At 41.0% G+C, this 20,198-nt stretch overlaps 1 protein-coding gene across 3 annotated transcripts in view; it reads right to left on the bottom strand.

Annotated features, from left to right (window-relative positions):
- The window catches only part of LOC139787343 (uncharacterized), a 238,716-nt gene that overhangs the window by 208,802 nt on the left and 9,716 nt on the right, over window positions 1-20,198 (bottom strand). Inside the window, exons 2-4 of one of the 3 annotated variants that reach the window (XM_071726452.1) lie at window positions 17,902-17,972; window positions 13,743-13,890; window positions 13,576-13,627 (exon numbers count right to left, since the gene is read on the bottom strand). The gene's annotated coding sequence lies outside the window, so the exon portion shown is untranslated. Of the gene's footprint in view, window positions 1-244; window positions 645-13,575; window positions 13,628-13,742; window positions 14,070-17,901; window positions 17,973-20,198 lie in introns of those variants that run through there. The other 2 variants (XM_071726448.1, XM_071726445.1) reach the window with 2 other exon arrangements.

The following is a 20,198-nucleotide window of genomic DNA, read 5'->3' as shown; positions in this document are numbered from 1 at the left end:
AAGCGTCGCGTCGTGCATTAAATGATTGTCGCGGCCAGAAAACAATCGAGTCCTACAAGTTCCAAGATCCGAATACCGCGCCAATACAAAACTCCTCGTCGCTGTCGATGTAATCCGAAATTTACCAATGGTTAGTGCTCTTTTCCGCGCCGCAACCACAGTGTATTGAGTAACAATTACCGGCCGCAAAAGCGGCCCAATCCGCACCAGTGCGGTTCGCGCGATCGGACCTTCCGCTACTCACCCCTCGTGTGCCTCGTTACATGCCTCGACTTCACTCGCCTCGCCGATTAGTCACGAGTACTCGCGTGGGACGAAGGGCCGAATGTGTGGCGTGCGCCGAATCGAAGGGGGTGCGTCTGCCGTCCGCGCCGGAGGTAGTCGTGCCACAAAAATCCCCGATTCACTCACCACACCTGGGACCCACCGACGGCTTTACTTTCGGCTAAACGGAAGCAATCGAGTTCAAGCATACGCGACGCGCTCGCGTGTCGTTGACTCGTGCGAATGAAGAGAGAGAGAGAGAGAAAGAAAGAGAGAGAGAAAGAAAGCGTGAATCCTTTACTCAATCGCGTAATAAATGTGCTCGCCGGCGACGGAGACCGCGCGAGGGTCGAAAAGAACGACGACGTTGGTACCGCGGCTCGCCGATGCCGACTGTCGACGGCGGCAGCGGCTGTCGGCGCGGCCAACCCTTCGTCGCGCGCGTGCGCGCCACCCTTATAGACACACCGCCACCCTCCGCCGTTCTTCCTCGCGCTCTCCTTCGCCCCCTCGTCCGCCAATCACGACTGCTTTTACAATGCCTCGAAAAAGGTAGTGTCCGCAACAAAGGGCAGAGTGCCTTTTCCGGCGGTGTTTTTTTCCCAGAAAAGGATGCGCTCTTGGCAGTACCTGTCAAAGGCGGGGAATTTAAATGATAATGAGAATGCGATCCGCGGATCGCCGCTGTTTTGCGTCCGACTGGGCCGGATCTTGCGTTACGAACGACTTTTTTCATAACGGTGAAAGGGGAGAAGATTCTTGGGTTTAAATCTTCTAACTAAACTAAAGTATTAATGTTATTGAGATGCATCGAAACGAGATGGTGTTGCCAAGAGTGGAACCCGCGTGGCTAGAAATCTTTATAGAAACGGTAAACGTGTAGTCGAATACAGATGCGAAGGATAACTCAAATAAGTTGAATATCGAAAGTCTTTCCTTCCATCGTGTCGAGACATTTTTAAGAGGAACAATATACCCTCCCCAATACGCGCGCGTTTTCACGTTCCTCTTCGTACTGGCAATGACATACATCATCGACACGTGTCACCTCGACAAAAGACTTTAAGTGCAGATTTGCAAGAGTCGACCGTTTCGGCATATAAATATGTTTTAAATTCGGTAACGTGTCTAGTTGTTACAATCAAGAGTAAAATCTCGTTCAAATCTTTACCAAAATGTTTACGTTATTTTTGTGAAACGGCTCATTCCCTTAAAAAAAGGTTTTAATAGGAAATCAGACCCTCGACGCAATTCATTAATTATGCAGGTACGATAGGTCTACATACATCGGCATAATATTATCGACTATTCTCTAGGTTGACAATAGTAGCGAACCCGTAGATAATTAATGACATAGCTGGCATTAATCAATCATGTAAATGGTATTAATGTCCAACAATCGCCTATAATATCAGTCCGTAAAGATTAAATAGACTGTTAATTTGGCTTTAACGTATTCGCTCACGTTAATTGGCAACCATTAAATCACGTTAAGCAGCCTCGCACATCTAACACGCACTTTCCGCGTCAGTTAAACATTTTGTCGGTCTCGCTGCACCTTTTTAACGAAACGGTCGTATTTGCCCGTTTCGCGGCGATACCGGGAGAAAGCACATCGACGAGAACGCGTCGATGACCCAAATCGGAATTTATTAGAATACGAGGTACAAAGGTTACGTGAAGAAAAATGAAGGTGCGGCGGAGGATCGTGTCTAGCCATAAGCAGCGATCTGAGATAGTGGGTGGACCGCAGCGTAAAATATATGCGGCGCATACACGCCGGGTGTATCCGAGAGCTCGTCTTCGTGGTCCGACCCGGTGGCACGGAACCGCACGTGTTTGTATGTACGTACGTGGCGAGCTATGACGGGGAGATAGTGAAATGTAGTGCGCCGCGAGTGCAGGCGCGGCCCGACGCGACGCGACGGCGGTATGGCACGTCGGGGCGTCGTCGGAATTATTCGCGTTCGAGATAACTCGAGTCAACGACATCCACGGGCGATAGTTCAGCGCGCGAAAATGCGGAGAATTGCGCCGATAACGCCCGCGTTATTCCCGCGTCGGATTTTATATCACGGACACCGGGGGGAAAAAAGCTTTCGCCCGACCGTGCTCTAAGTAGCGATGTTTTAAGTAATAACGGCAGCCGATGGTAAGACCGTGTCGAAAGAATCGATAGCACCGTTAATACAAAAACTATTACGCGCGATCAAGACCTATCTTTTGTAGCTTTTCTCAAGTGTCAGTCTCGCGTCAATAACTATTAATTAATTGTTTAATGCAAACGATATTTTCTAAACAATTCTACGCTAAACGCGCGGGGGATAATATCAGTAGGATTATATCATGTGATAACAGAAAGAGGTATACTGGCGACGCACTCTCGATATTAGTTATGCTAATTGAGCCTACGTGCCGGGGAAGTGCAAGCGACTCGCATACATGCATTTGTAAGCCGTCGTTTAATTCCCCATACAGATCCCAGTGTTGCGATACGTCGCGTCCCACACCCGCCCGAATAAATTCAAACACGTCCGGCAAAATGAGCTTTTTGTTGTTTCCTTTTCTTTTTCCTCCTTTTTTTCCTTCCTTTCTCTCTCTCTCTCTTTTTTTTTGTTTCATCTTTCATTTCTGCGGAACGGTAATGGCATGGATCAATACGATGACGGGCTGTTTCCGCTTAAGCGGATTTTCACGGCGTTATTTTCGCCGTACTCGCGAGCTGGTTAACTCGCTCGCTGCTGGTACGTCCACGGTTTGCGAGGGAAGAGATGGAGGAGGGGGGGGGGGGAGGAGAAGAGAGAGCAAAATGCATGTGCTCAAAGCGCGTGGAAACAAGCCTGCAGACAGTCAGGTCTCGTCTCCGCCACCATTGCGCCACCACCCTCGCTCTAAAACCCACCCACGATTTGCTCTTTTTCTCTCTCTACCGCGCTCCTTTGTCCCCCTTTGGTGCACGAGCTGCCGACGATGGCGAGAGATCGGAGCTCGTCGCACACGCCCCACGTATACGTGCATACACATATACCGTGCCATACGTGTGCCATGTAGGAAATGGGAAAACGAAATGAACCGTGAATAATTATGTATTACTTTTAATGCCTTACGGTTTACAGAAACGTGCCCGCCGATACCAGGGAAATATTAACGTCAAAGGTACTTCCTTCATTTTCTACGGACGTATATACCGCCGCTGTACGTACACCGTACATCACCGTCTCGGAGCTAGGGATCAAACGATGCACGAGAGATTCGACGTATAACGACTTCTTTTTTTACCCCTCCCCTCTCCACCTGTCTCTCTCTCTATCTATCTATCTATCTCTCTCTATCTCTCTCTATCTCTCTCTCTCTCTCTCTCGCTGAAACGCTTCCTGCGCTTCCGCGCACGTACACCGCGATATAACGTGGAATATCGAGATAAGAATTCATCCGATCATTATAATTTAGCATAAATTTATGTGCCGGAGGGATCGTGGGCTCTCGTCTCGATCGTCTTACGTATATAAAAAACGCGAGAATTTATCCCCGAGTAATATCTAACTAAGCCAAGCGGTAAGCACATCATTTTAATTAATAATGGAACCACAATTTTATTTTAGTTACGGTCTTCAAATTACGAGCCTAGCGTTCACTCTAGGATACACTCATGATTTCTGGCTGGAAACTGCGCTGCGTAATATTGCATTTAAAACATTTAAAAAAATTTTCATGATTGTTCGACATTTCGACCGCTCGCACACCGCGCTCCTACATCGCGAATACGAATGTAATTGTATTAACTGCACTCGCGCAATAAAAAGCTTTTCGAAACAATACGCACCTGAGAAACGTCAAGCGTTTCCAAGGTATGGGAACATATGTAAATAGCGTTGTAAAAGATGGTAAAAGATCAAAACTTGCAGTACCGCCTGCAGGCGGATTTTATAATCACTCGCCGTAGTGGATCGGGGCAAGCTTTCCGCTGCCCCTCGTCGTCCTTTCACACTGTTGAATCTAATTATGAGAACGTCAGTTTCGCGAACTTCGCCCAGTTTTACATCTTTATACATTGTGCTACGATATTACGGTAGTTTCGCGTCAGCGTCGAAATCTTCCGGACGATATTAACTGCAAATTTGCTTGTTCGAACAATAATATCTTCAATAACAACGTCACAGATTAATAAAGCAGAGACTGTGTCGTCTAAAATCTTTGTGTAATAAAGTATAAGAAATTCGTAAGGTAATAGCATAAAAGAGAAATGAAAAGCGAAAGTTACATCGTAAGTCTGGATAGTTCAAAACTCGATAGTCTCGCTGTATATAGTTCGATCCAGCTTTAAAAGAAGTATTGATAGATTCTTTTTTTAAAAAATCTCACACCGCTGTTTATGAAATAGTTTAAATGTAATCATGAATAAAAATACCCTTTATATGGTTAAGAGTTTTATAAGTAACAATGTTTTTCAATCACCTTTTTACTATTTTTTTCTTAATAATGCCGAATACTTTTATAGTTCAAATAAGCCTTTACAGGAAATTCAACCTTATCGGAATTTATTTTTCGAACTGTTGATACTTTACTGGACCTTGTAATTACAGTATTTATAAAGACTTTACGTGAAAAAATAAACGTTAATTTCGGATATAGCGGTTACATTGTCTAAAAAAATATGGATCAATCATTCGCGTTTCGTATTTTGTGTCGAAAAAATGCGTTAAACTAAAGAACATGTATTCAAGCCGCGCGGAAAGCAATTGATTTATCTACTTTTCCGTCGGCGTTTCCCGAGTCGAAGTTGGCACGAGGGAACCTTCAGCATCCCTCGCTTGTTCGCCCCTGTTCGACAAACTATCACCAAAGAAGTTTTAAAGCTGACCGAAAGCAGCCCCATTGGCAGACAAATGACTCTCGACTTTTCCTCGCATAAAGCACATAATGTTTTGCATGAAAGTCTACTGATCGGAAAGATTTCGCAGCCATTTAAAGCAACAATCAGATATTTGCTCCATTCGTAAAATAATAGGCGCTAAGAAAGAGAGAGAGAGAGAGAGAGATCGGTAAATAATAGGAGATATGATAAGATACGTCTCATCATACATACTTAGTCTTGTAACGAAAGAGGTAAAGCACTGACTTTAAAGAAACGGAAATATATAATATAATTCATCGTGAAAATGAGCGAGAAGTAGAACGAGTAATTTACTTTAATAACTAATAGCGAGATTGCACCGAATTGCCATCATTCATTCCTCAATTCAATAATGATCTCAGCAAGTCCGTTGTTACGGGAGAAGAGCGCGCATTTTCTCAGTCAGAAAAATCCAATGCGAATAGTTTCACGAGCAAGAGACTTAACGACGAGCTATTTACGATGTTGCGGATCAACTCGCGGAGTCAAATCGGCGAACGAGATGACGACGAGCCAGTCGAGGTCGATTTCAGCGTCTGCTCACTCGTATAGTGACCCGCGCGCGACAAAGCCCGCCTTCGCCGAGGACAAATCGTCCGTGAAATAGAGAAATTCGCGAGGATCCTCTAGAAAATCCGCATCCGTTACCGGAATACCTTATGACGGGGGGCCTGTTAACATTCAGACGCGGCCAGGCCACATAGGTAAGTTACTGGATAAGTACGTTCGACCGAAATATACGTATGTACATATAAAATTTTGTCAGGAGTGAACCAGTTTGCGATTCCAGAAATACACATAAAAGTTTCACCATTTAGCGGATTTTAGGGAATTATTTCTTAATATTCTCCAACTCTGTGAGTATATAATAGCACGTAGGGTCAAGTGACTTAATTAATATCTTTGAGAAAATATTATAATCTTAGGTAAAACTCCTGTTTAGGGGAGGCATCTCCAATGATTTTGTCCTTCACAATATTATAGAAATCACCCTCCTGAGTAACCTTCAAGAAGTCTTATTGTTAGCCATCCTTCGAAGTCTCCACCTAACAATATACTTACACATTTTTTATAACGAGGGATATATCATTGTTAGATTCGCGTGGAAAGTTAGAAATCCTACGTTGAAATCGTACAATAATAAACCTCGCTTTGAGTGGAAAGTTAGAAACCCATGTCGAATCGTTTTATGCTAAAAAATAACAAAAAGGTATTGTCACATTAATATAGATTGGATTTTGGGATAAGTTTTTTAGAGTGAGAGTGTAGGGGAAGGGCCGGATTCCCCGCTTATACTTGTATTATTTTCATATGCACATTAGTCATTTAAGGCTTACTAAAAATAACTGTTATATTTTTCGAACTTCTTTCGTCAACAACTTTTTAATAAACAAGCAACGACTAAACGAGCAACGACTGAAAGCTTACGAAGGTTACTCAGAATGATCTTTATAATATATGACATATAGAGATATGAAGGGTAAAATCATTGGAGGTGCCCTAAAAGGGAGTTTTACTAAATGTTATCACGATTTTTTAATAATCTAATTAATAATTAACTAAAATGTATTCATAATATTTCAATAAGTATATTAGTAAATAAAATTAGTATAATTGTTACATAGAACGGTTCAAAAAATTTTTTTAACTAGTCTCTCGAATTTATGAAAATTTATAAAATTTATGAAAATCTAATTTAATCTTTTATTTCTTAAAAAATAAGAAAATATTAATTACTTGTGACATTTGTAATGGTTAAATAGAACATTGTAATGCATGATACAATAGGCTAACAGACATCATTGTATAATGCCGAATGCAATAATTTCCAAAATCAATAGTTACTATTAATTGACAAGCCAATCGCTTGCGAGCGTTTGCACATTCATAAGACATGTAAAATAAACACGGCGACCGTGACGCTGCGCTTGCGTATGTTCGAGGGTGGAGGAGACCCTTTGGATCGATCCTTCAGCTTTATTTGTAAGTGGTGGTCCATGTGAAGGACCTTCACTTATAGAGGCCAGTCAACGGTTATTAATGACTACATTAATGACAAAATACTCATTCTTATTTATTGAACTATATATCGCGCAAATGAACAACCTACAAATATAAATTTCAATATTTTAAATTTTAAATCAATATTTTAATCGCCGGGTTATAATTAAATGCGGGTGTGTAATTAAACAGTACAAAACATACATTGAGTACAAAACATCTTCGAGTAATGGCAGATGAAACTTCTCAAAGTGATAGTTGTTACTATTTTTATCAGACACGTTTCGAAGCGCAGTTAATTCGCAGACGTTGAACGCAAAGTTCACGGTAACTTTTCTTAACAAGCTCTATCTCGTGCCCCGTGATTCTTTGTTTCAAGACGCGTTTCTAAAGCTCCATCTCCGCCAGGAATTATTACTCCGACGATAATGTCCCGCGGAAATTCGTTGTACCGGAGGGCACTATTATTAATAATATTAAGGATTAGTATTAAAACGCCGGTAAATGTATATTTTATCATTTCTAATCAAGTTCGCATAACGAATACGGGAGGTGTGACGCCCGATTTGCTGGTACAAGCCTGCTTTAATATAACGTAGATAGGTTGAGACCCCATTAGATCTCAAGTTGATCCTGCAATCTCCTAAGGCGATACCAGACTACGAGTGCGGCGTCTGTAATAGGCGCTCATGTAAAAGACGGTCCCATATTCTCGACTTCGCGTAAAGTCAGTGTCACGTATACTCACGTACAAAATTGTAAGAGCCCTTTAGCAAAGTGCTTTTGTTGATAATGTCCTCAGTCAACTACGCGCTTGACTGTGAGATGCAAAACGTGACAGGAGCGATTAGGCAGTTTACGGAGGTACATAATCGCGCGTATGCGAATACCTTATCACGGAACGATCTACACGATATAGCTGATCACCCGTGACGTTATGCGAACAATTACGAAATTCAGTATTTTCTACCGTAGAAGAATGTTACGCGATTAAGAGAAAATAATACAAATTTTTAACGTTTTGCCAGTTAACTATTAAGAAACTCGATCGAAATAATATTCTGAAAGCTTTCAGCTGTAATGTTGTACAGTTATGCAAAAATAACAGTCTGAATTTCAGGCATATATATTCGACACATCGAGAGTAGCGATTCTTTTATAAACTATGCATATGTCAATCCTGTTTTTCTGCGCGTATACTATCGTATCTGAAATAATTTCTCCACACATTTATCCCTACGTGAAACACATATTACCGTGGCTTGCCCGTTTCGAACCTGGCATATTTAAAGTTCGTTTTTCTTGGTTTAGGCGACGGTGCCATTGTCCGCGGCGAACAGCAACAAGAAAGTAATAACATCATGGCGAAATGACAAATTCGCTGCAAATATTGCAAGGTATATACGTCATAAATCCGCGTTATGGCTATATGTAGGTCGTATAACGGTTTTCAGCGCGACCCCATGTGTTTTTACATTATACGATAGAAAAGTAATCCGTTATGATTAACGCAAACGCACTAATGTTTGTCTAAACGTAGGACGGCGAGAAATTATTCTCCGACAGCTTAAACTGATCGCTTGAGAAAGATCGGTTGTGTAAGATAATCTAATAGTTAAGAAAGTAATCAACCAACTTTAATTTCAATACCCGCGGAATTCCCGTTGCTTGTTACTTTCTTAGAACGAGGGTCCTGAAACCTTTACAGCGCAAAAATTAATCCCACTCGAATAACCTCGCATTTACAGTTAATACCGACTCCGGATTTCGACATACGCTTCAGTGGATGACGCTTATTTGAGAACGACACTTTTTAACGTACTTGAAATATATTTGATCAAGATTAAATCGTATATGAATGAGAAGGTAAGATCGACGGTTAATTAACGCGCGAACAACACGTTTTTGGATCATCTTTATACGCGTGTTGTGTCTTCGCCAATTATACAAGCTGTATGGAAGTGTGCGACGGCAGAATACAGATTGTAGATCGAATTTCGCGCAGTGGCAGTATTCCATCGCGCGAGCTACACAGCCGCATCGATATTCTTGTGTAATAGAACCATTCTGAACCAATCGCAAGAAAATTGCCTCTCGAAAATACACCGGGCAAAAGTGTGGTCCTACGTAGTCGCGTTGGTTGAACGTTAACGAACTTAAAGGTGTACCTACGTAGCCGGTATCGAAATCGCCCCTCGCACGTTTTATCGCGTATCGTGGATACGACAAAGTCAAAGGACTCGATACAATACGGATTATGAAAGTCTTTCTTTTTTATTCCTTCGGGCTTTCGCTTTAGCTACATGTGTATATTTTATCCACAAAAAAGTTCAGCCATGAGCAATGTTTCGAATATATGTTTCTTATTATGTATGCGCGTGTGTGTCAAGAATAGGCAAAAGTCGTACGCGCACATAATTTCTTTAGGTAGCACTTTCCAACGGAGCATCGTGCATTATTCCGCCAAACTGGCACATCCCGCGAACATCGCGAGGGACATACCTACTTGCATGCGCGAGTTCGGCATGTCTATCGGCCGTAACTTCGCTCGCCATTGATACCCCGTTCGTCCCCGGCTTAGAAACTTGACGGCGAGAGAAGCTAGGATATATTCATGGACATGTTTGTAACATCCTACGACCACGCGCCCGTGCTCAAACTTACATTACCATGTTCAGACGCGGAACGTTTCGCAATAGCTCCCGAGCGGCAGGGATATGTACACGCAGGGGAGACGCACATAGCCGTAATACGTATACATACGCAGTGTGTGGCAAACGCAGCGAGATAATGCGCTGACAGGTGGGAAAGGTGGACGGAACCGCGAGCTCAGCAGAGCATTGCGTCTATTATGAACGGATTCGTTGTACTCCAAATCGCGTAGAAAAATTTTTTCAAACTGGATCTCGATCGGACAGAACTCAACTCTCGCCTATCTCTTTTTCTATCGGAGTATCACCCTTGTGAATTTGTCGATCCGGTGTTGACATATGTGATACAGTTCCCCGTAAGTGTCTTTTAAAGTACTCCTCCTGAACCGTGTTGTGTCACAGCTGTCTGAATATCTTCAATACCGTCAGATATTCTCTTCTACGAACCTATCTCGATTTTAATGTATACGTAGTCGACGGAAAGCGCGTTATATTCGTGTGTATATGTGTGCGTAAAGCACCTTAAGCCGGATCAAGCAAAGCAAACAAACACGAATAAACAACTTGCTTCAATAAATGCGAATAATGCAGTCATACATTGAAGTAATTGTTTATTCGTATTTTTTCGCGCTCGTTTGCTTAGTCCGGATACGGCTTTGCATATATCAGATATATTAAACAAGTTCTTGATTTTAAAACGATTCTATTAATTTGTTCATATTGAAGAAGCTAAAGTTCTTATTTAGAATAAAAATAGTACGCTAAATTTAATACGAATAGTACAAATCGAATAGTACATTCGCGCAAGTCTTAGACAGTAATACTAATGCACGCTCGCTTGGGCAAGGTTTAAACTTACGACCCTACTGTGACGTTTCACTAAATACTATAGCCACCCTAATTCCTCGGTTGTCACCGAGCCTTTAATGATGTTGTCAGCCGGTACGTCCTCTTATTGTCGCCATTAATACAGGACGGATAATGCAGGGTGTCGTAGGAATTAGGGAACCCTCGTCAACGCGAATGAACGTTTCGCCAATTGTACATTTGATCGGCAATTTAACTAAGCAACCGTAGCTAATAAGAAATTACCGATTTTATAACGATTTCTGAAAAAATCTTGATAAAATATGTATCTGTTATTTACATTATTCGGTTTATGTTTGATATTAATTATCTACTTCATAAGATTTTACCGAGAAAAATGTAATTTTACATCTTTTAGCGTTCTTTCCAGAGATCCATCAATCACATGCGTAAGTGCTTCGATTGATCATGCTTAAAAACAAATTCAACGATCAATCATGTTAAGTAGTCAAAGTATCGTCTACAGCTCGTCTAAAATGTTACGTTCGATATAGTGCCTGACCTTTTATTATTAGAAGTCGAATAAGTCCTGAATACTTTAAGAAAGCCTTTCGATTATGTAAAAAAAAGAAACTGTCAATTAAAACATAATAATGCAGACTAAAGAAGATCAATAATAGATACTAAATGTCACGTCTACTTTTATATCGAGTGTCATCTCCATTATAGAGAAAGTAATGTATAGACATAGGTATTCATAGTCGAATCTTAAATTTAAGACCGTCTTAAGTACGATTTTAAGATGTCATGAACCACTCACAGAGCCGTATTAGCATCTTAAGACATTACTTATAAGACGGTCTTGAAATAAGTTCCGACTATGAATACCGGCCACAGACTTATCGTAAATCGTACTAATGTATAAGAAAGTACCGAAAAATATAATACTGATAAAGATCTGATTAATTTTCTATCAATAACGAATCTAATTTTTCATATATCGGAAACATCATTTTCTCACGCGCGTCATATGTCAACAATCGATCGTACGGCTTAAAACCATAATGTGATTCGACGCTCATTAGGCAAATGTTAACAACACGGTAATCGTCAACATTTTTTTTAGAAGGCTACTCAATTAACCAAGCAGATAATTTGCCGCTTAGGACTGTCGAGAATAGATGGCCCGATAGGAACAGCGCGAAAGCGTTCCCACATAGGGACACAGCTTCCAATCGCATTCATATAAGTGCTAAGATATAAGCGCATCCATTTTCCTCCGCGGGGAAACGGATGGCCGGTATTGACTCTCGTTTCAATATTCAGCTTCTTGAATAAAACAACGACTGACCGGCCGACCGACCGCGACCCTCCGACATCGAGCCACCGAGTATATTCCGAAGATCTCGCCGCTGCATCAGCATTCGTCCGTGTCGACGAAAAAGATAGCCCACTTGCATACCCATACCTTGATAAACATCCGATACAACGTCGTGCTGCGCGATCGTTTTGTAGAAATAGTACGCGAGATTCGCGACCAGAATATGCGAACAATCGATGTGCTAATCTTCCAAATTAACCGTATATCGCGCCGACATTTGGCACATTTGGCACAGTTTCATTAATTAATTTGTCGCTTTTTTTACGTATATAAATAACCCCCAAAAAACTGTGTTCACGATTAATCATTATCCATACATATACTTTTCTGTAAAGTGAGCTAATAAACGCATGTCTTAATTTAATTTGGGAATAAATTAATAATTATTTCTAATTCCACACAACTAATCGTATAATCTATATTTGTGTCATTATCGACATTATCATCAAAGATTTATATTACAATTATAGAACTTGTAAAGCAAAAATACGATACAAAAATATCAGCAGGTTACATCTCAAATTTTATTTCTGTTTTATAAATATATGTAACATCGTAAAAGAATAAATCAATATTAAATATTTAAAGGCAATTTTACTTTATTAAATATTGATATATATTCTTACGTTATTTAACAAATTGAGAAAATAAATGTTAAATTTTGAGATATAATTTATTAAAAATCAAATGTAACCAAATATGATTTATTAAATATTGCAATATATAATCAGTATGGATAGATAGGCTACAAAAGATTAGTATAAAATTGGCGCGTTAGAAGAATAAATTGTAATTAATGATCATAGAATAATTCATCTCTCACCAGCATAGCTTTTTATTAAACAAAAGAATTAGATTATGGTAATTTTAAAATGTTTTCTACGCTTTTACTTCTGCAAGTGATATATGCCATGCATATTCAAAACTTTGAATATTTTCTTATTTTTTTACCCCACAGAACATATAATATTTAATCCTGAAAAAATATAAGAAGACTAAATGCAGACTTAAAATTTTAATAAAAGAATATTTGAAAAGAGAAATAAAGGGAAAATAAATTAATACATTTAAATATTTACAATTTTTCTCCAGTGCGTTTTATATATAATTTTATTCTTATTTCAAATAAATGCACACGTCACACATAAACATCTTGCGATTTATGAAATAGGAAAACACCATGATAAATTACTGTATATTTATTACAATTTATAGTTTAATTTTAATTCTGACTCTTTTTTCTTATTCCTTACTATTTCTCTAAATAATTAACTTGAATATTTAGTTACAATGCACGTAATGTTATAATTGTTTAAATAATATTATTAATATATCCTACTCTCATAATATTTTCTATTGCGTTTCTTAAAAATTCGGTTAATATAAAAAAATGCTTCAGGATAAAATATTGGCCCTAATCTGTTGTAGCCCATCTATTATATATTAAGGCAACGGATTTATAAAATGTATCACATTTTTATGTTACGTTAATTTGAGATACATATTTATTCTACAGGTATATCATATATCAAATATGTCCGTTACCTTAATGTAAAATAAAATATTGTTTGACTCACCGATACGATGCGCAGCAACGGAGTTATAAACCGCATCGCCGGCTACGTTGAACTGTAAAATACAAAAATATATCCAAGTTACATTAAATCTTATAAACGTCTCATTAAATATTTATGTATATTCTGAAATAATAAATTAAATAATAAATAGGTATCAAATTACTTACTCCATGGTTGCTCCGCTGTTGCCCGATGCCTCCCAGGCCTGCTCCTGCTCTCAGATGTTCCTCTCTTCATTGAACTAGCACAACCTCGAGCACAACGCACAACGTTCCTGATCTTCATTGAACTAACACAACTTCGAGCACAACGTTCCTGAAAATACGATTGTGCGACACTGTACTTTATGGCATATTCCCAATGTATATAAATCGCACGAAACGCGCACTTTACGTTATTTCGAATAATTATCGTCACGTTCACGAATCTGTCATCATACAAGCTAATTAATTGCACGGTTGAAAATCACTACTTGTTCATGAAGAAGATAGAGAATGGTTATGCTTTTTCTCCTGGCACTTTGTCGCGATCGCAAACAATAACACGACGCGACGATACGAGGAGCGGCTCGCGTCGCTACCTTAGACCATATATACCTGGAAGAGGAATTGCCTATGCTTCCCGTGGAAAAGATCTGTGTCCAAGTTGGGTGCGAGAGAGAGAGGTAGCTTGATAACCTTTGCTCGCAATGCACAAGCGCGAAGCTCCGAGGGCCCGAGCCCGAGCCCGCCGAAGCGTCGACACGACGATGACGTCACGCTCATCGCGCCGCCGCCGCGCCGTGTCGCTCGCTGCGACTTTCGATATATCGATACAATACTTCTCGCTCGACTCTCTTTCGACTTACAACACTCTCTCGCCACAGATTAATAGATCTATTAATCTGTGCTCTCGCACCCAACTTGGACACAGGCTCGATCCTTCATTCCTCTTCCACAGGTGTATGTTCTAAGATCGCTATTGACAACCGCCGATTGACAACCGTGATCTTGCGTAAACATAAAACCGTATGCCGCGAAAAATAAATTACGAGCGCCGCATGCCAAACAATTTTTGACGAAATATTTAACAGAATTTTAAAACGCTCGAGCGGAATTAATCGTATAAATTATACGCATAGTAACGCATAGTAACGCAAAATTTGCTGTTAATAATATAATAAAGATAGAATGTACATATATTAATCAAACTGCAGTATATTTTTCGAATTAGAATTCAAGTTACAATATCTCTATCAGAATTTTAAAACGCTCGAGCGGAATTAATCGTTACCTTAAGTGACGTTACCTAGTTTGCCAAAATCCAAAGCATGAGGAGTAAAACATGCGACAATAGCTTAAATATTAAGAACAGAATATTCGGCGGGTACTTATTTTGAACATCTTATACGTATAAGCATAGGAATGCGGCCTTGTTTTTGTAAGTAGACGGAGCGCGGGCTGCGGGGTGGGGGGGCGCGCTGTCAGCTGTGTTGCCTGTGTTCAGTGAAGCGTGAACGCCGCCTCGCCAGCCGCGCTATCATTCGCACCGCGAGCCTTGAGCAGGCAGGTTGCTCCGCGTGTGTCGTTGTATTATTACCGCAATATGTGATCGTAAGCAAATCGTAGGTAATATTGAATGCGATTATTTTCTATGATCGTTAGAATAAGTAATTGCTTATCATTGTTTAATTAACTACGGAATTAATTATCCAAATGTAAAAGCAACAGTTTTTTAATGAAGCGGGCATATTTTACACGATCCATTCACTCAAAATAAAGATAGAAGCGATGGAAATTATACATTGTTTTATCGTATCATTTACGTCGTAATGATTTCTTTGACGATACCTTTATCCGAATATATCGCGTATCGCGTTGAATTTTCTGTCGCTTAAATAATTCGTACATTTTCGATGTCAAATAATACAAATCGCGAAATAATACAATTAACCGTATGATTTAAGTCACGAAGAGCCGTATAATATGTCGACATATTAATATATAATCACATAATCAATGAAAACGCCAAAAACTGAATATTCGGAGCGGATTTACTTTAGTACGTTAAATATCTCGTTAAATATTTCGTCAAAAATTGTTTGGCATGCGGCGCTCGTAATTTATTTTTCGCGGCATACGGTTTTATGTTTACGCAAGATCACGGTTGTCAATCGGCGGGTAGCGATCTTAGAACATACACCTGTGCGTATAATACTTACTATTTTTTAAATAAAAGTAAAATTTTAGAAATAATTATTAAATCTAATATTGAGGAATAAAATTTATTTCTGTTTTAATCGAACAAAATTCATGTAAATTAATATACGATCTTAATCTTATTAATACAATCTTTTCAAGTGTTTGCATTCCGTGAGGAATAAAAGTGTAAGTTTCGTAAATTGAAATTTATGATTTTAATAAACAAGAAAATAAGATTATATTGCCGCGAAAAAACAACTTTAATCTCATTTTTTTTTATTTACTAAGTCATACGATTTCACTCTTTCTCTGTGTGTGAAACGCAAAGAACTATTGGAATGAAATACGAAGCTTTCTCGCAATGAGAATTCAGGAAGGCAGCGAACATCACGACTAGAGTAAAATTTCGATTGGACCGAATAGAAATCGAGTACAAAGGGAAAAAGAAATTGAGAGAGCGATCTAACTTGCGGAATCACAACGATTCGATAGTTTGTCTCCTGGAAATGACTAAAGCCACTTTTGTGAAAATACATATATGCACCATATACACGTCACGTATACGGATGCATTATATGTATCTCGTTTCGGTTGGATAAGAGAGTGTATGTGTGTGTATGTGTGTGTATGTAGCCACGTGTGCGCGATAGTGTGGCCGACCAAAGCCCCGACTCATATAGGAGTATTTAGATTTTAGGATGCACATGGGAACGTGCGAATCCGGGTGGCGCGGTAACCTGTATTAGGGTCACGTGCAGATTTGCCGAGGTGAGACCCTATCTTATGCGTCCCACGTACACTCATCTCCGAATCAGAAACCCGTCATAAACGATGCAAGGCCCATATCCTCCTCGAGAACCGACCTCGCCCTACGCCGAAATTCCAGCTTCCAGCTTCCAGCCCCGTGAAATCCCCGCGCGATATACTCGCGGCGCGGGAAATCAGGCTGCTCCTGCTTGCCGCCACCGCAGCAGCTGCGTTTCCAGCTGACTGGCAGAAGGCAGTTCAGTAATAATTGAAACGGCAACCCGAAACGGCCGCTCGTTTATGTATACTTTAACGATACCAAGATTAATCGGATGCGTGGAGAAGCCGCGAGTGCGAAGTGCGGTTGGATAGAAACTGGTCTACTAAATTTGTCAACTCTTGGGAGAACCCCCTAGCCTGAGAAGGGACTGAGATTCATCAACTTGACTTACAAGATCCTTGTTATCCCCCTACAATTATCTAGTCTAAACGTAGATCGCTATTTTTTTATACCTAAATGAAATTACGTAGATCGTGGTACGTAGATCATATTTTGTATCTAACTCTGGCTGATTTTATATCAGCTTGTATCATAAAAATCATACGCGACCGCACTAACGGTAAAGAATCGTGAGATTAAACGAGCGGTCGCACGGCGATCCTTCGACGCGAATCCGCACATCGAGATATATATGTTTCATTCGCTCGTTTGTGAATTCGAGGAGAGTATAGAACAGAGTGCGTGATCGATCAGCATAGACAGTATATCAAACGTGCATCCATCCATCCAGCCTGACTACCATAACATAGAGTCTCGAAGGGGGACAAGAATATCCTATTTCCGGGTGTTTTATCGACGGCCTGTTCTCTATGCTTTGCGAATCACTGCAGATCGTGTTTTGAACCGTATCATTCGTTTGTCGAATATCCCCGAGTCCCGACCAGCACGCGCATCGAGCACGATGTAGTACGTATGCGGTATGTATACACACGCATGCACGCGCGCGCATTCTTCCCGAATTTGCATTTTCATCGTGCATACGCGCAGCATTCAGCAAAGGGACGAGCCACCCCCCGCGTTGTTTTTCTCACACACGAGGATAACGTTTGTGGACTTAGTGATATTTCTGGTTGAATTTACCACACAGTCGCTCCGCATTGGGATAGGTATACGTAAGAATAACACGCGATAGGACGCGAATATGCGAATACGCTCGTTCGTATACTGTTGTATACATTATTTGAAAAAAAATCTGGTGTATACATAGTCACGTGCAATGTTCGTCAGGCAATATGCGTCATGCTTGAAGAATTTATACATTCGCACGCAAACATATAATCCTACAGGATTTCTTGCTCAACATTATCTTTTTTTCAAAATCGCTTATGTATTACTTACCGAAACAAAGAGTTGACACAGGCTTTGAGAATCATTGCAATTCCTCTCCTCCATTTACGCCAGAATTCGGCCTGAAACAAAAAAGAGTGAAGTCTATTTAGATTTTTGAAGAATTACGGAATTTTGTCAGAGAGATACAGATCATTCTGATTGAACAATTGCGTTCACATATAGAGCGTTACTAGAATTAAAGCTTGATCATATAAATCTCTTTACGTTAAAAAGTCAAAATTTCCATACGAATGATAGTCTCTCATCAAATTTTCGCCACGGAAAAAGTTAATTTCGAAAAAAAATCTGAAAAGTTCTTCATCAACATTACTCATATATTCGGATCAGTATAAAAACTCCGATAAGGGAGAAAATTGGTAAAACAACTGTACGAAGTCAAGTACGGAGAAAAAAAACGTATGCACGGGCGGTCGGGGTGACGAATCGCATTAACACACGGCGGCCTGCCATATGCGGAAAGAGGTAATCCACAAGTCGTCGATCGACGTTCTCTCGCAGCAAAAGCCGGTATTATCCGCGGTAGAGATGGAAATGCGCGCATTAGAGCCGCCAACGTGCCACAATTTCGCGGGGGCGCGCAACACCCACTCCGGTCAATAGTTTTAACTCGCGAAAAACGTTAGGCCGCTTAAAACCAGCGCGTATACGCGTAACACGCACGCCGCCACGGCTCATCCGCGGCAATAATCCTCGCGCGTGTGCATACGCACGCATACGCACCACGAGCATGAATATTTACGCCGAATCCGGGATAGGCCCGCGAACGCAGGACGCGCATACCCTGGCTATTTATTATCTGCTAAAATTATAACGTTCAACGTCATCGACGCGAGAGCCGAGTGCCCGTGTAATCGAATCCCCCCGCGTATATAAATATATAATCGCAACGGCGAACTCGCTCGCGTACACGCATGTCCGCTCGTGCGCGCGCGCCCGCGCGCGCGTGTTCGCAATTCATGCATCCATCCGATATTTCCGTATCGGCGGCAATTTACTGACGTACACGTGTCTGAAATTCGGTGATTGCACGTCGAACTGAATTTTCATCCCCCCAAGCCCAAGGTTTAACCGCCGGCCATCCGCTCGTCCGATCCGGCCTGGCCTGGCCTGGTCTGGCGCCCGGATTCGGCGCGCAGTCCGGCTCGCTCTCCCCTGATACGCAATAATGAAGTGGGTATGTAATTATGCAATGTAATACCCCGGGATTGTGCCTAATTCGCGCTCGCGGCACCGCGGCTCGTATTATACGGCATCGACGACGAAATAATTTCGACAAATCCGAATACGGTTCGGCGATCCGCGAATTTCCGCCGGAGAGAACCGGGAAAGGAAGGATTGTCCAAGGGGGGTGTAATTCATTCCCGATCATGCGTAAAGTTTTAACATTCGACGATTTACCAGGAAGATGTTTTAGCAACAGATGTACCACAGATATTCTCTAATGAGTGTGGCAGAGGCGGAAAGAGGCGAGGAGAGGAGGTGAGGAAAGCGAACGGCAACTTTACATCTGACGGCGGCTTTAAAGTTGCCAGATATGAAACCACTTCGATAGGTGAAACGCTCATGGGATCACCGTCCGTCAGACATCGTCGACCCGAGGGCCATCCCAGGCGACTTCGCTTTCCATCCGGATATGGGAAACTATGTTGGAAATACCGAACACCGTCGGACATTCTTCATCATGTGGAAAATCAAGCTCCTCCATCCTCTCCTTCTCTTCCTTCTCTTCCTCCTCCTTCTTCTCGAATCGCGTACTTCCGAGCATTTCAATGAGGTCATACTGGAGTTTTAGATATGCCGCTTGGGTTTTGCGTCACGCTTAAATCACATCTCTCGTAACAGAGATGTAGTTATAAAAAAACTTAAACTATACTTAATGTAATACTTTGGTTTTAAGAAAGTATCGAGCACTCGTGCCACTTTACGTACAACTTGTGAGTTTATCCGTTAGTTGTTTCATTCATTCGGAAAAGTAAATTTGTTACTTTTAATCATCCACGATCGTGGAACTTTGCAGATATCCGCTGAGAAACTAAATATTTGCGTCTTTTTTGCTTTCCGGGCACAAACGTATTAAGCACCGGTTCGAGAGCTATCACTAATCGCGAGGCTATTGATCGATACAATTCGCGCTCGGCAAGCGTACAAGCGACGCACTATGAGACTTCGGAGGCGAGGATAATGACACTGCAACGAAGACGTGCAAGGAAATCTAGAGAGTTAATTAGGAAGTACCACCGTATCAGTCTGCGCGGTCGACCTGCTCCCCCGCAGAAGGAGGTAGG

This window comes from Temnothorax nylanderi, unplaced genomic scaffold (assembly GCF_030848795.1).
Source record: "Temnothorax nylanderi isolate EJ_2023f unplaced genomic scaffold, tnyl_v1.0 TNYL_tig0009_pilon, whole genome shotgun sequence".
Classification (NCBI taxonomy): Eukaryota; Metazoa; Arthropoda; class Insecta; order Hymenoptera; family Formicidae; genus Temnothorax; species Temnothorax nylanderi.
Note: the sequence above shows the minus strand (reverse complement) of the source record. Positions and strands in the feature narration are given on the sequence as shown.